Consider the following 15,986-nt stretch of genomic DNA (forward strand, 5'->3'; position numbering starts at 1 on the left):
AAAGGAGTGTGTGGTTGCTGCTCAGAGGGGACTGAAGGTTGTTCCTGCTAAGCAAGTTAGGAAGCAGGAGTGACCGACTGCTACAGGAGGGCTCCTTCACAAGGCCAAGGAATGGCAGCAGAAATCCGAGGAGCGACGTTGCGGTGTGGTACGCTCCTGGGAGCTGCTGATGGCTACAGGGGTCCGAGCCAGTCAAAGGAAAGTTGTGCCTGGTGGGGGACATTTCTTGTGGCTGGGGGGGTCCTATTGGGTTTAGCAGAGGAAACATCAGATTTTAAGAAGAATGCACCAGGGCTTGTGGGTTTTTTAGGAACTGCTTCCTTCCCGTGATTTTAACCTCATTTAATGGATATATATTTATTTGAACTTTTAACCTTCACATGTTTATCATTGATTTTTATGGTTTATTTTATTTAACGGGACAATCTTATGCACTGCACTTTTTCATCACTTTTTGGGTTTTGTTTGGTTTTAATATTGGCATTTATTTTTCTGCACCAAACCCTTGCTGAATATGTGTGTCCTCAATTTGCCCAATTCATCTCGTTACATAATGTGACAGATAGGGGCGCTGTCACTCCCTTGAACCCTCGGACAATACGTCAGACACCAGATAAAAGTCCAAATGTTGACTTTATTAATATAAATAAGTGCACAAAGCACCCTCCACTCCACAATTCTCAATAAACAATCACAATAAACAATCCTCCACTCCCAGACGCTTAGCCACCCTGCCTCCCAACTCAGCTTGTACGTCTGGGATTTCCCACAGTCCTTTATAGTCCTCGACCCGAAAGTGCTTCTGAGCCCTCAGTCCATGTGATTATCCAGCACTTCTGGGTCAGGTAAAAACTCTTCTTCTTTTTCCCGGAAGTACGTCATTCCCTCTGTCGCTGTGACTAAGACGCACTTCTGGGTTATAGGGCAAATAGCAGTCCATGGGCCTCCCTGCAACGACTCCTGGCAGCCCCCATGGTATCCAGCAGGGCTGTGCATTAAAAGTCCACTGTCCATAATTCCCTGCTGGCATTCGGGGCACCTCCATGCTGCAAGGAGGGCTCCATCTGGTAGCCTGGGGGTATTGGCTGGGATGAATGGCCGGCCATACCTCACAATGAGGACATAAGACAGGATGCAAACAGACTAGATAGACAACCTAAAAACATAGTGAGAATGGCTGTTGATTTGCTATTTAGAGTTTTAATTTATCTTGGCAAAGGTAAATAGTTTTATTATAGTTTGTCTTGAAAGGTGAGGTGTGATGTTGTGTGGAGTTGTTCCTTTTTTGTCGCTGCTGTCTGAAGTTCAAGTGGAGAATTCTTCTTGCGTTAGAGTGCACTGTTTCTCTTTGCTGCACAATCCTTTGTTTGTGGTGTTCTGTGATTCTGCTTACTCAGCTTGCTTTCTGCTGTTAGGCACTTTACTGTTCTGTCTGCAATTTCATAGCGAAAAGCATTACTCTTTCTTGCAGAAAAGTTTAAATGCTGAAGTTTCCACCTTAAAGTAATGCCTGTTTCTTGGCATTTTCAGTCCACTGGCCCACATCTTGGCTAGGCAGAGAGATAGTCCATTTCCATCCATCCATTTTCCAACCCGCCGAATCCGAACACAGGGTCACGGGGGTCTGCTGGAGCCAATCCCAGCCAACACAGGGCACAAGGCAGGAACCAATCCCGGGCAGGGTGCCAACCCACCGCAGTAGTCCATTTCTGATCCACAAATTGAAAGAGGTTGTCAGTTCTAAGCTCTCCAAACAGGGAACGGTTCATCAGATTTTAGTTTCAGATAGAGGTTTCAGAAGGTCATTTTGTGATGTGAGAGCACACTTTTCCCCTGGGGTGGAGTGCCCCAGAGACAGTGTCCTGAAGGAGTCTCCAGGGAGTTCAGTGAGAGTGTCCAAAGAATACAGTATCCCCAGATGGGATAAATGTTAACTAGTTTTAAAGGAATGTATAACTTCTCCTGATTGGATTAAAGTCACTTCCCGTTACAAAATCAGTGTCTCCTCATAAGTGAACTCTTCTTTCCATCAGAGTTATCATTCCTTTAATCAAAGGTCTTTGTTCTTGTTTGGGTCCGTTTTGTACCTTCTGGCTCAAGAAGTCTGCAGAGGGTCCTCTGGAAAGATGTCAGTTCAACTCTGATTTGCACCTTTGTTATCTGATAAAGTACAGGCAGGTCCTGGTAAAAGCTGGAGTTCAGTCACTTAGTTTGGAATGTAAATGATGAGTAGGCACAGCTGAATGTCTGCAATATCTTCTGCCTTAACAGGCCTGGCGTGCCACTAAAGCCTAGCAGAATGTGCAATGCCCACTTTGTCCTAGAGTGTTTGAGTGTGCACTGCAGTAGGAATGGTGATCTGCCTTGGGCATAGTACTGCAAGGATAGGCTCCTGGGTTAAGGCGGTGCAGTAATGGATGGGTGTTTATTATTGTGTGGTTAATCTTCTTATTTTTTTCTACTGATTATTTGTCCTTCCTTGATTACACAGTTAATTTTATACACCCATTAACCGATTGATAGCCAGGACTATTCCTGAATGACCATAGTGACTAGAGGGGGTCCTTATAACGAATCATATAGTTCAAAGAACAAGCTGCTTATCATGTCATTCTGCTCCTTCTTTTAATCATCAAACTGTGTCAGTAATTCATATTTCTAATTATTTTACTCTTCTGAAAAAATCAAGAAAGGGTTTCACAGACTGGAGAGAATCAGAACCCATGCTTGTTTCTTTCAATTTTTGGAAAATCTGCTGCCAAAAAGGTAATGGTGAACTCAATCACAATTAATAGTGGAGTAGGGCCAGCTATTTAATGGCTGGCTGCATTGTTATATGTGCCTTACTGTCAATTACCAGCCATTTAAGACAAACGAAACAATATGAAATAAGTGAATCAAAATAAAGGAAATAAAAAATTACCAGCACTGAATAGAGTCCTGAGCACTAAAAGCCAAGGCTGCACTAAGCATCTGCCTGAATTTCAAAGAGAAGTAAAAGTCGCACTATTATGCATTTCAGAGCCTGCACATGTTGAAATGGGTTGAGCAGTCTGGTGATTTGAGAAGCTCAGGTGAAAACAACTAGTCAGTCAGTCATTGTTCAACCTGCTATATCCTAACACAGGGTCACGGGGGTCTGTTGGAGCCAATCTCAGCCAACACAGGGCGCAAGGCAGGAACAAATCCCAGGCAGGGCGCCAGCACACCACAGGGCACACACACACAGCACATACTAGGGATAATTTAGGTTTGCCAATGCACTTAACCTGCATGTCTTTGGACTGTGGGAGGAAACCAGAGCACCCGGAAGAAACCCACGCAGACACAGGGAGAACATGCAAACTCCACGCAGGGAGAACCTCCTTTGAAAACAACTATTGATGTGAAAATGCTTGAAACAAAAGCCTACAGCCTCTGTGGTGCCCCAGGATCAGGACTAGGCAAGATGACCTAGGCTCAGATTAAAACTGCTGCTCCTTCATGTGAAAAGGATCCAGGTAATGGGCTTTGGGTATCTAGTTTTAGGAGTGGCCACTTGGATAAGAGCTAGGGACTGACCTGGGAATGCTGGTGAATTCTGAAAAGGAGGTGGATGTGGCCACAGAAGGCAAGGCGGTCAGGTTTGACCAATGTATTTTGAAAAAGGAAGCTGAAAATGATTTGAGAATTCATAGCACTTACTCTCTAATGTGAATGTCGAATATCTACTCTCCTAATGAATGTATTTATCGAAGAACAAAAATCTCCATAGTCATATTGAGAAGAGGCAACAACCACTTATGACAACAAGACAAATTTGAGGTCACTCGCAATCTATAAAAGTAATTTATTAACTGGGCTCAGACACCTTAATAAATAAATCATTTGATACTCACTTGGAACAGTTATCTTGGTCATAATCCTGCTTTTGTAAATTACACTAGACAAGGTGACATGTTTCTGTTGAAGTGGCCACTAGGGAGTCTCATTTTGGATCTGCTTTCACTAAAATTGTATTGATCCTATCTCTTAATGGGCTCTCCAGAACAGTGGATATTTATCATGTTCTAATTTCCACTTTATTTTGGAAGACAGAAGAATGTAAGGTATAAAAAATGACCTTATATGAAGCTGAGGTGTAAGGCTTCAAAGCATTTGGGTTCAAGTCCTGGGTCTGGATGTTGCAAAAAGTTGTTGTCTTGCTCTGTTTTCCTCCAGGTATGCCTATTATTTCTTTGCACACTCCCCTCAGTATTCTTATTTTCATTTGTACATTCTCCTCATGTCTTGATGATTTCTTTTCTTTTATTTGCTCTCCACATATCTTGGTGGGCAATGGGCTGGAGTAACGTACAGAATGACCCTCATAGTACACACCTGCAAATTTGGTTACTCAACCCCCCCCCCAGTGCTTTTTAGAATATATATAAAGTCTCAGCATTACTCAAGTTCAACAAGCAGGGAAAACTTGGGGATTGGTGGCAGGATTGGCATTCCAGCCACCATTATAAAAAAACCTCACACTGTTCCAGTGTGGTGCTGAGGTGTCACCCGCTGCATTTGGGTCCCAATCCAGGTCGTTCGTCATGCAGTGTGCCCAGCAACACACTATCAGCACATGCTCCCAGCCTCTTCTACATTACAAATATCAGAATTGCTTGTGACAGAACTATCAATTCCATTTTTAATATCATTTATTTATTTGTTTTGCACTTTTCCTGTGACAACTTAAAAGATTATGATTTAGCACAGTGCATGTCCTCCCAACACCTCTATGTGTTTTCTGCCCAAATCCAAAAGATACATGAATTTGGTTGGTTGGTGACTCTGTATTGGCCCCATGCGTTCTGTCATGGACTGGTGCCCACCTTGTGCCCAGTGTGGTCAGACAGACTCTGGCCTCCATGAGCCTGAATTCAGTGGAAAATGTTCTGGGTTATAAAGGTTGTAGTTGCCCAGATCTTCATTTCTATATAGTACTGTGTTTCTTTCAATTTCATGAAAGTGTATATCAATTTCGGGGCGGCACGGTGGCGCAGTGGGTAGCGCTGCTGCCTCGCAGTTGGGAGATCTGGGGACCCGGGTTCGCTTCCCGGGTCTTCCCTGCGTGGAGTTTGCATGTTCTCCCCGTGTCTGCGTGGGTTTCCTCCGGGCGCTCCGGTTTCCTCCCACAGTCCAAAGACATGCCGGTTAGGTGGATTGGCAATTCTAAATTGGCCCTGGTGTGTGCTTGGTGTGTGGGTGTGTTTGTGTGTTTCCTGCGGTGGGTTGGCACCCTGCCCAGGATTGGTTCCTGCCTTGTGCCCTGTGTTGGCTGGGATTGGCTCCAGCAGACCCCCGTGACCCTGTGTTCGGATTCAGCGGGTTGGAAAATGGATGGATGGATGGATGTATATCAATTTCTATAAAAAATAAGCACAAGAAAAAAATAATAAAACAAATGTAGAAAATAAACAATGTAGGTGCCATGGGAGAAGGACAAATATCCAGGCTGGGATGAAGAAGGGATTCTTTACCAGACATTAGGCCATAATGGATGGACTGGCTGAACTGGCATACCAGGAGCAATTCATTCCCCTAAACAAAAGGTGGCAGTGTTCCTCAGGGCTGAACCCAAGTAAGACGCTAGCAGGATGGCATGGGAGTTGGATTCCACAAATGCAGCCCAATCGGGGTCTTTAGGTACCGTCAGAGGGCACTGCTGGGGAAGGACTGCCTGGATTTCCACACAACACAGAAGTGCTCCGGAAGACCTGGGCAAGAGACTAGAAGCAGTTTCCAGGTTGGAGTTAAAAGAGAGCCCTTCTCCTCACTTAATCGAGTCAGGAGGCAGCAGGCAACACTCACCTGGAGGCGGATGGAGAGATTTTATTTGTGTACTATGGCTGATGTTTGTGTAAGAAAGGTGCTGGATAGTGCTTGAACCTGGAATTGTATTAGGCATTACCGTGTTTATGGTTTGGTGAATCAATGGCACCCCTTTTGGTTACAACAGGTAGATGGAGAGATGGTTGCATGGCCATTTCTAGCCATTTTGGAGCGCTAAGTAGTGTATCTGTTTTGGGTCACATCTGTTATGAACCTGGGATTCCTAAGCACAATCAATTCCAAAAAAACAAAATTCCCACTAGTGGGATGAAAACTATCAAACCCAAACTACCCACTAAAGTGGCAAATGTTAAATCTTTATAAGATTTATATTTTTCAAGAATGCTCTGAGGCACAAAATAAGCTCAGAGGAGCACAAAGACACAGAAGGCAATGTCTTCAAAATAGGCGATCCCAAAAACAAACACAGTCCCAATACTGAAATCCAATAGGGAAAGTAAAAAAAAACAGCAAGAGTCCAAAATCCAGTACAATAAATCAACCAAAGCAAAAGATACTAGAACTCACCAATGCCATGAGCATATTCAATGAACCGCAAGAGACTATGGAACTTCCTCTGCCTTTATAGGCCTGAGGGCAGTCCCTTGATGGTGACAGGCAGGGGGACCACCCACAGAACACATGGTACATTGAAAGCGATTCTTAGACTTAAAGAAGCTAGATGATCCACAATGCTAAGTTAGAAAATGAACAAAACAGACATAAAAGGGATATTTGAACCCCATCTGGGGGAAAGGAACCCTGGCTGAAACACGCCACAATTGCAGCCTTCTTCTGTATGTGTTCTTCTATTGGATGCTGGGCCCCAAGTGGTCACTCAGCTTGCTTATTCTTAGAAACAGCACCACATGGATGGATGGACAAGTCTGTGAGGTAAAGATTTTCAGTTCCCTGACATTTTTGTCAAAACAGAGTCTGGACTCTCTGGTGCACTTTATACATTCATTTGCCATTGTTTAAAAATGATTTTCAATTCTACAGTCTACACCTCTGAGTCCAAGTCACAGAGTTTTATTTATATTTTCGATTTGTCAAATTTTCATGCATTTTAAATGTCCCATGTGCAACATCAGCATGGGAGAGACGCTGCAGGTGCTGATGAGAATGAAATGCCTTTCTCTAATGTCTTGGTAGGTGAAGCAGCACTTTAGCTTTTGTTCTACAGTATATTCAAGATTCTATTTTACAATTCCTGACTGAGCAGCAAGGACTCATCTTTAGTTTAAAATGAAGTACCAAGCTAGAGAATTGGAATACACCTATGTTTAGTAAGAAAAATCAATTAAATCAATTACCTTTGATCTTCCAAGCAGCACTACATGTTTATCATAATAGAAATAACTAAAATTGAGAATTAAAGCAGGTAGAGAATTTCTGGGCTGACACAGTAAAGATAAAAATGGAAAGACAGCAGAATGTTTAATAACAACAGTCCAATTAAAAATAAGAATTGGTTGGAACAAGGCTTTCCTCTGGTACTCCTGTTTTCCTTCTACATCCTAAAGATGTGCATGTTAGGTTAATTGGTTGTTCTAAATAGACTAAGTATGAAAGAGTGTGGGTATATGCCAGTCTGCCCTGTGGTTAACTGGTACATCATCCAGAGTTGGTTCCTGTCTTGCACTCAGTGCTGCTGGGATAAGCTGTGGCCCCTGCACCCTTGAATTGTATTTAAGCAGGTTTTAGACAGATCCATGGATAATTTAATAAGTGGGTTCAATAGGACGATAGTTCGCAAGTTTAGAGCTGATGGCCCACTGTGGCCACAGCTTTAGATTTCACCCAATTATCTGCTTTTATGTGGTTTCCTACCTGAAATGAGCAAGCAGTAATTTCTGAGTTTCTGTGTTACATGGAGATAATTTTGTGGTTTTTATCTCGGTTTTGGAGATCATCATCATCAACATTATGATTGTCATTCTGCTTTTCCAGGTGTTCTGGTAATTTCCTAAAAATCGAGCTACTGGATCTGACACTGAAGTAGCCTTGCAGTATTCTGGGTCATTTGCCATGATGTCTCCTCATTTCATCTTTAATTGCCATTATTATGATACAATTAAAGGAGCAAACTAAACTGAAAAAGGTGAATTAAAAAAAGAAAACGAGAAAGAGAGTTAAATATTAAAAGAGAAGGAGAAAAATCGAGAGGTTGGGAGCATGTGCTTATAGCACATTGCTGCATCCACCACATGACGAACCCCCTGGATTGAGACCCAAGTGCAGCGAGTGACACCTCAGCACCATACTGGAACAGTGGTGAGGTTTGTTACGGTGGCTGGAGTGCCAATCCTGCCACCAACCCCCAAGTTTTCCCTGTAATTTGGTAGGACCTGGATGAAGATTAACAATTGAAGGTTAAGGGCCTTGCTCAAGGGCCCAATGGAGTAGAGTCACTTCTGGCGTTTACGGAATTCAAACCGGCAACCTTCTGATTGCTGGCGCAGATCCCTAGCCACCATTAAAAGCTACAGCATACACAGAGCTATTTTTAAAGTTTGTACAAATGCTTTTCTAAATGCAGGCAACAAGGGGGAAAAAGACACCTAGTTAAACAATGAGAACAATCTGAGGTCAAGTGACACTCATTGGAAAACCCACAGCCACAAGGGACCCCCAGGGCCGAGGACCATTGTAATAAGGGATAGTTGGATGGATGATTTTTTTCTTGAGAAATGTATAGAACAATTTTCAATTCAAAGTTATTTTGTAAAAAAAATGTAGTACCCGAAAAATGAGGGAACAAACGGGCAGACTGCATTTGGAGAGATGAGTGGTTTTCTGGCTGCAGACACAGCTGCAGAAGAAGGTGTCTGGAAAAGATCTACCACCTCCAGTTTTGGACTGAATAGCTTATACTACTCCTACAGGCTAACTGAGTTTCTGTTGTACTCAACAGTGAAAATGTCTAAGGAGTTTATCCAGATGTAAAAATCTCTCACATGTCCCAGCATAAAGAATCCAGACGTTTTCCCTAATTACACTACCGGTCCAAAGTTTTAGAACACCTCATTTTGTTCATTTTTTATGGCGATGCACACTTAATGTCTAGTTCTGACATAGCCTGGAGGTATGCTTTGGGTCATTGTCTTTCTGTAGGATGAACCCCTGACCCAGTAGATGGAGACCAGAAGGTATTGCGTGGTGCTACAAAATGCTGTGGTAACCTTTGTGATTTAGAATGGCAGTGTAAGTCATCAACTCTGCCTCCAGCAAAACAACCCCAGACCATCACATTTCTTCCTCCATGTTTGACAGTTGGTGCCACACACTGACGAACCATACTTTCACCAACTCGACAGAGTATAAACAGTCTGCGTGACTCAAACTTTGATTCACTGATCTATAAGACTTTCTCCCAGTTTGCAGTAGTCCACAGCCATCATTTCATGGCCCAGGCAAGCCTCACTGTCTTCTTTTGTCCTCTTAGGAATTGCTTTCTTACTGCCACTCACCCTGTCAAATCTGTAGCACAAATTCTCCTCTTCGCATTAGAAATTGAGATATGCTTTTTTCAACCACTTTTAAGCTGTGCTTGAAGCTGTTGTGATGTCTGTCACCCAAGCTGGTGACCCTCAGAAACTTGTCTTCTGATTGCGTTGTGACTTTGGGTCTGCCAGATTTCTTCCTCTCAGAGTGTCTTCCACTTTCCATTTGGCTTTGGATTGTGTAGAACACTGTAGGCCTACTCACTGACACTTTGATTTTTTTTTTTTTTGCAATTTCTCTAAATGAAAATCCTACACTTCTAAGGGTTATAATGCTCTGTCTCATTTCATTTGCCATTATTACTGGAATTATCCAAGTAGTACTTCAGAGGTTGTACTAACACAGTCTGCTCCAACTCTGCTTTAAGACAGACAGTGGGTTTTTAAGTAATCAACAGAAGTTGGGACATCTGTGCAAATTGTTTGCTTCAGCTTGCAAGGCTTAATTTACTTTAACTGCTGCAGAACATCTGTAGATTGTAACCTATTAGTTGTTACTTGATCAAGACCCATTTGTAATATTCTGATATTTCCTTTGTTTTTCAGTTTTTGCTAACCTAAACTTTAAATTTAAACCTTTGGCAGTTTACTGCTTACCTTTTCACTATTTTAGGTCATTCATTGCATTTCAACTGATTAAATTTGAAGAAAAAACTAAAAAAACGAAGGTGTTCTAAAACTTTTGAACGGTTGTATATGTAATAACTTCTCTCTCAAGAACAAATATAGGGGAAAAATTACAATGAAAATGAAGTAATAAATGAAAGACATTCATTTTAATGTGCAAACCCTGTTCTTTCAGGAACTGTTGTATGAGGTCATCTGAATGAATAAGATGAACTTTCTACTCGCCTCAAGTCAACTTCTGAACTTCCAATTCTGTGTGTTGTTTCTTGGCAAATTAAAACTAAGCAACTTCTTGGAGCCCTGTGGCCAATGGTGGCCTGAAAATAGGGTTATCTCTTAGGGCCTCAAAAGGTCTAGGAACATCCCCAAATACAGTAGTTATATAGAGGTAGTAGATCACGCTGAAAGAAATCATAACTTCTTATAGTCATAACATATTATTGGATGGCATTTTTAGGTGCAGTGGTTAGTGCTGTTGCTTCACAGCTCCAAATTTTAGTGTGGTGTCTCTCTAAAAGAGTATGTGTGCATGCTTTCTTGATGATATTCTTCTCACACCCCACAGACTTGCAGTATAGTTTGTCTAGTGACTCTAAATCGTCTTAAACTAACTGAGTGTATCTTGCTTTGGACTGCTGTCCTGTCCCAGTTTGATCCCTTCCTAGCACTTCCTGCTGGGATTTATTTGCTCTAGGTTCCCAACAGTTTAAACTAGATTAAATGTGATCAGTAAATGAATAGGTTGATAATACATAATTGATTTAGCGCTCTCCAAAAATAAAAATTCAGATAGAATTGGTGAAACATTATGCTTAGTTGTGGAAATATGTGTTTGCTGTTTTTCATGCTATTATTGACTTATTAAGAAAAAATGATCTCACTCATTATAATTACCTTATGAAATTCAGGAATTGACTGGCATTCAGTCCAAGGTTGGTTTCAGATGCCATGCTGCCTGGACAATCCTCTGACTTGTATTGCATTTACATTTACATTTACATCATTTAGCAGACGCTCTTATCCAGAGCGACTTACAACAGTGTTTGTTAGTTTTTTTCGCATACCCCTTGGGGTCAGAGCGCAGGGTCAGCCATTGTACAGCGCCCCCTGGAGCAATTACAGGTTAAGGGCCTTGCTCAAGGGCCCAGCAGAGTAGGATCTCTTTTGGCACTGACGGGGATTCGAACCGGCAACCTTCGGGATACCAGCGCAGATCCTTAGCCTCAGAGCCACCACTCCGCTCCAGTATTGGTGTATCACAGTGCCGGATTAACCAATAGGCACATGTAGCATATGCTACGGGCCCCGCAATTTCGGGGGCCCCCAAATGGTGGACCCAATATTCAATGAAAAAGTGTAGCATTGAAAAACTGGTCTTTAAAAATATTATCTTTACGTTTTTAAACTGTAAATTTCTTACACAACAAAACTTTAGGGGCCCAACACATAAAATTCACATAAATATTATAAGATTCTTATTATAATCGAGAGTAAAATAATTATTTAGTCCAGTTTGAACTGTTCAGAATCTAAACTTCAGATGATGCAGACCAAAAGGGCCCCCAAATTTGAAATGTGCTACGGGCCCCCAAAGCTCTTAATCCGGCCCTGGTGTATCACGTCTAGAATATGAATCAATGAATAACTGTTCTCAGTCATTATTTTTATTAATTCAGTATCAATTAAGTTTGAATTTGATGCTGTGCTGTTCAGAACTTTCAGATGTTTTATTATTATTGTGTTGCAAAACATATTACTGAGGTGCTGCATTACATCTGTTACCCAACAACTGCCTTGTACAAATGAGGCTTTGTGCAGAACAAAGCCTTAAACCATTGTTAGTCATGTGAGGTCCATTCCATCCATCTTTGCTGTCACTATGCCAGCTCCAGCTTTGGGTTCTGGACTGTTTTTCTCCCATTTTGCAAGTAAATCAATGCAGATTCATTAAACACTTCCTTGGCAGAGCAGAACTTTACATCATTTTTCTTAATTTAACTGCATAAAAGCCTTCCATGTCCTGCAGCCTCGGGAAATCTGCTTTCCAGTTCACAGTGATGTCTTCCCAAAAGCCTTTTATAATCATATTGATTATAACATGAGATGAATCACATGTGCAATTTGAAACAATAATTATGTTAATAATTTTAGCAACAACATTATCCAGTGTAGTAGACATAGTTAATATGTCTTTTTCCTCTATCCGCTTTCTCTGGATACACAAGAAATTCAGCATAAATGTAGAAGGTGTCACTGTAGATAGCGCTGATTCCTCATAGCTTCAAGAACCAGGTTTCAGTTTCTGGCCAAGTCTCTGTTGCTTTGGAGTTTGCAGGATCTGTGCCTTGGTAGTCTGTTTTTTCACACATCCTAAAATTTGTATTTAAGGTTAAATGTCTTGATGCTGCCAGAATATGGTCAGAGGCTCCCACAAGTCCCTTGGCTAACTGTAGCTGAGATGTCTTGTAGCCTTTTGGGGGACAGTGTCTTTTATATTGCATGCAGATAATTTGTCACATGCACACATACAACGTCATAGGAATACAATAAATTAAAGCTGCTTTAGATGACTTCACTGACCAGCATCCTTCTCAGCACCAATATCTTAATTTGGAGGAAACCATCTTTAGAACTTTAGAACATTTGAACAATCTAGATGAGAACAGACCATTCAGCCCAATAAAGCTCACCAGTCCTATCCACTTATTCTTCCAAAAAAACATCAAGTTGAGTTTTGAAAGTCCCTAAAGTCTTACTGTCTACCACACTACTTGGTAGCATATTTCAAGTGTCTATTGTTCTTTGTAAAGAAAAACCTTCTAATGTTTGTGTGAAGTTTACCCTTAATAAGTTTCCAACTGTGTTCCTGTGCTCTTGATGAGCTCATTTTAAAATAAGAGTCTCGATCCACTGTACTAATTCCCTTCATAATTTTAAACACTTCAGTTCAATCATGTCACCTCTTAATCTTCTTTTACAATAAGTTGAAAAGGCTCAGCTCTTTTATCATAATTCATCCCCTGTAGCCCTGGAATCAGCCTAGTCGCTCTTCTCTGGAACTTTTCTAGTGCTGCTATGTCCTTTTTGTATCCTGGAGACTAAAACTGCATACAGCACTCCAGATGAGGCTTTACCAGTGCATTATAAAGCTGGAGTGAGGCTCAGTGAGCATAACCTCCTTGGACTTGTACTCCACACATCATGCTATATAACCTAACATTCTCTTAACCTTCTTAATGGCTTCTGAACACTGACTGGAAGTTGATAGCTTAGAGTCCACCATGACTCCTAAATCCTTCTCATAAGGTGTACTCTCTTCTGTTGAAATACATAGTTCAGTTGCATATTTTTTTCATTTTTGTTTCAGACTTTAATGTGTATTAGGTAGTTTGAATGTTTTAAAATTGTTCTTCACTTTTCATTAAACTTGGACTATGATGGACTAAGACTGAATGTTCTTAAGTTTGTTTAGAAACTACACTAATCAACTGGCATCAATAGTTGATTAATTCCTGCCATTAGATTGTTGTGAGAATAGACTGAATTATCATAATCCTTAAATTGGATGAAATGGGTTAATTAATGAAACAAATGGACCAACCAGCAACTGCAGGACCTCCTAGAGATATGTGTGTTTTAACCTGAACTCATTAGAAACACCTTGACTGTTCGATCGTGGACATCACACTACTAAACATGATTACAATGTTTTGAGCTTGATCGATTTAAAGAAACAATAAGAAAAGCAATCAACTTTTATTTTTCAAACTGATCTCTGTGAACACAAATAGCTTGTTATCCATCCAACAATTTTCCATCCCACTGAATCTGAACACAGGGTCATGGAGGTCTGCTGGAGCCAATCCCAGCCAACATAGGGCGCAAGGCAGGAACCAATCCCGGGCAGGGCGCCAACCCACCGCAGGACACACACACACACCAAGCACATACTAGGGCCAATTTAGAATCGCCAATCCACCTAACCTGCATGTCTTTGGACTGTGGGAGGAAGCTGAAGCACCCAGAGGAAACCCACACAGACACGGGGAGAACATGCAAATTCCATGCAGGGAGGACCCGGAAAGCGAACCCAGGTCTCCTTACTGCGAGGCAGCAGCGCTACCACTGCACCACCAGCTTGTTATAACATTCATAAATCTTTTCTGCACCAGCTTTTCTAATCACATTTTGTCTAGATTGTGCAACCACTCTCTTGTACTCACTTGATATCTTTATCATTGACATAGCCTGTCCTACTGAGGTAGCACTTCAGATGGTAGTCATATGGGGCAGGTCTGAAGAGCAGAATGGGTGTGACATTTCTTATATACCTCTGTATTTATAAAGCAGTCCATGCAGTATGAGTGGTGGCATCATCATGAAGAAGAACAGGAGTGGTCAACAGTTTTCTTCCCTACACCTTGCCTGATGAAAGGGCCTTAGCTGCCTCCAAAGCTTGCATTTGTAATCTATTTAGTTAGCCAATAAAAGGTGTCATTTCACCCTACTTTTTCCTGTATCAATCTATGGCTAACACGGTACAACACTATACTGCTATTGCCTTAACACTAAAATTCCAAAGCCTATGAAAAAACTTGTGATCCCGGCTCACCTTAAATCCGTTCGCACCTCTTAGTCAGCGTCTTTTGTCTTATAAATGTGTTGATAAGCACAAACAGCAAGCAGCCTGCTATCCCATCCTTCCACCGCCACTGAAACGGCAAAAACCTCTCCCAGCTCAAGCCTTGTTCATCAAGGAGTGAGGTACCTAGAGCTGTATAGAGTAAATAATATATCGTTTTTTGGAACACATGCATTTCACGTGTGTTTCGTGTCTACAATGATCTATGTAAGTGCAGGATGACAGGAAATGCAAGAAATGTTGAGCACATACCTAAAAGACAAACTTTTTTCAATGTTTTAGTACAAACCACAAAATTTTGACATGAAGTGTATAATGTGTGAAGACTGAAGTCCAAATATCACATAAGCACTTTAACAAAAAGTACAAATATAACAGAACAAGTGAGCTTTTATGCAAGACTATAACTGAAGAAAAAGAAATTGGGTTAGTGTACTTCATTGTCATGACTGCTTTGGTAATACAATGGTAAGAACTGCTGACTCATAATCAAGAGGTTGCGGGTTTGAGCCTTGCCGTGTCACAAAATAAATGTTTTGAGTTGTGAGCTGCTCTTATTGTTACTGTTATACAATAAAAACATACATTTAATTTGAGTCTGTAACAGCCAGTGTAAATGTATGGTACTTGTAAAGGTTAGAGTTTTTTTTTTATTCAGTTTTATTCTGTCAGTCGCGTTCACACCTCCCGATCTGACACTGCTGTTTTCACATAAAGACGTGCTATAGCAGAGGTGAACTCAGATGAGGACACCTGTCCTTCAACAAAACAGCACAGCTTACAGAGCTTGCCAAGGTATCGTACAAAGTTCTGTTTGTGATTATGTTTTGTGATGGTCTTTATATAAAAACATTTATATGTTACTTATATAAAAGCAGCTATAATGTGGCCCAGGATTACGAGTTTTTTCATAGGCTTCAGGGATTCTAGTGTTAAACTAGACTAGCTGACAAAATGACCAGAGCAGAGGTGCGAACGGATTTAAGGTGGGCCGGGATTACGAGTTTTTTCATAGGCTTTGGTAAATCTAGTGTTAATGGGCTGCTTGATTTCCCTTGTTCACAATAAGAAGACTGGGGCTAGCATCCTGGATGCTCCCTGCATGAAGTCTTCATGTCATCCCTGTGTCTGTGTGTGTTTCCTCCCACAATCCAAAGACAGGCAGGTCAGATGAATTGGTGTTGCTAATCTGCCCCCCTTATGTCTGTGTGTGTGATTTTTCACCCTGTGATGCACTGGTTCAGGTGTTGTTCATGCCTTGTGTCTGATAATTGTTAGCATATGCTCCAGCTGCCTCATGCCCTGCCCTGTCAATATTGAAAATAAAATTCTACTGCGGCATCACTACCACTTTGTCACCT

The sequence above is a fragment of the Erpetoichthys calabaricus genome, chromosome 1, assembly GCF_900747795.2.
Source record: "Erpetoichthys calabaricus chromosome 1, fErpCal1.3, whole genome shotgun sequence".
In the NCBI taxonomy this organism is placed as follows: domain Eukaryota; kingdom Metazoa; phylum Chordata; class Cladistia; order Polypteriformes; family Polypteridae; genus Erpetoichthys; species Erpetoichthys calabaricus.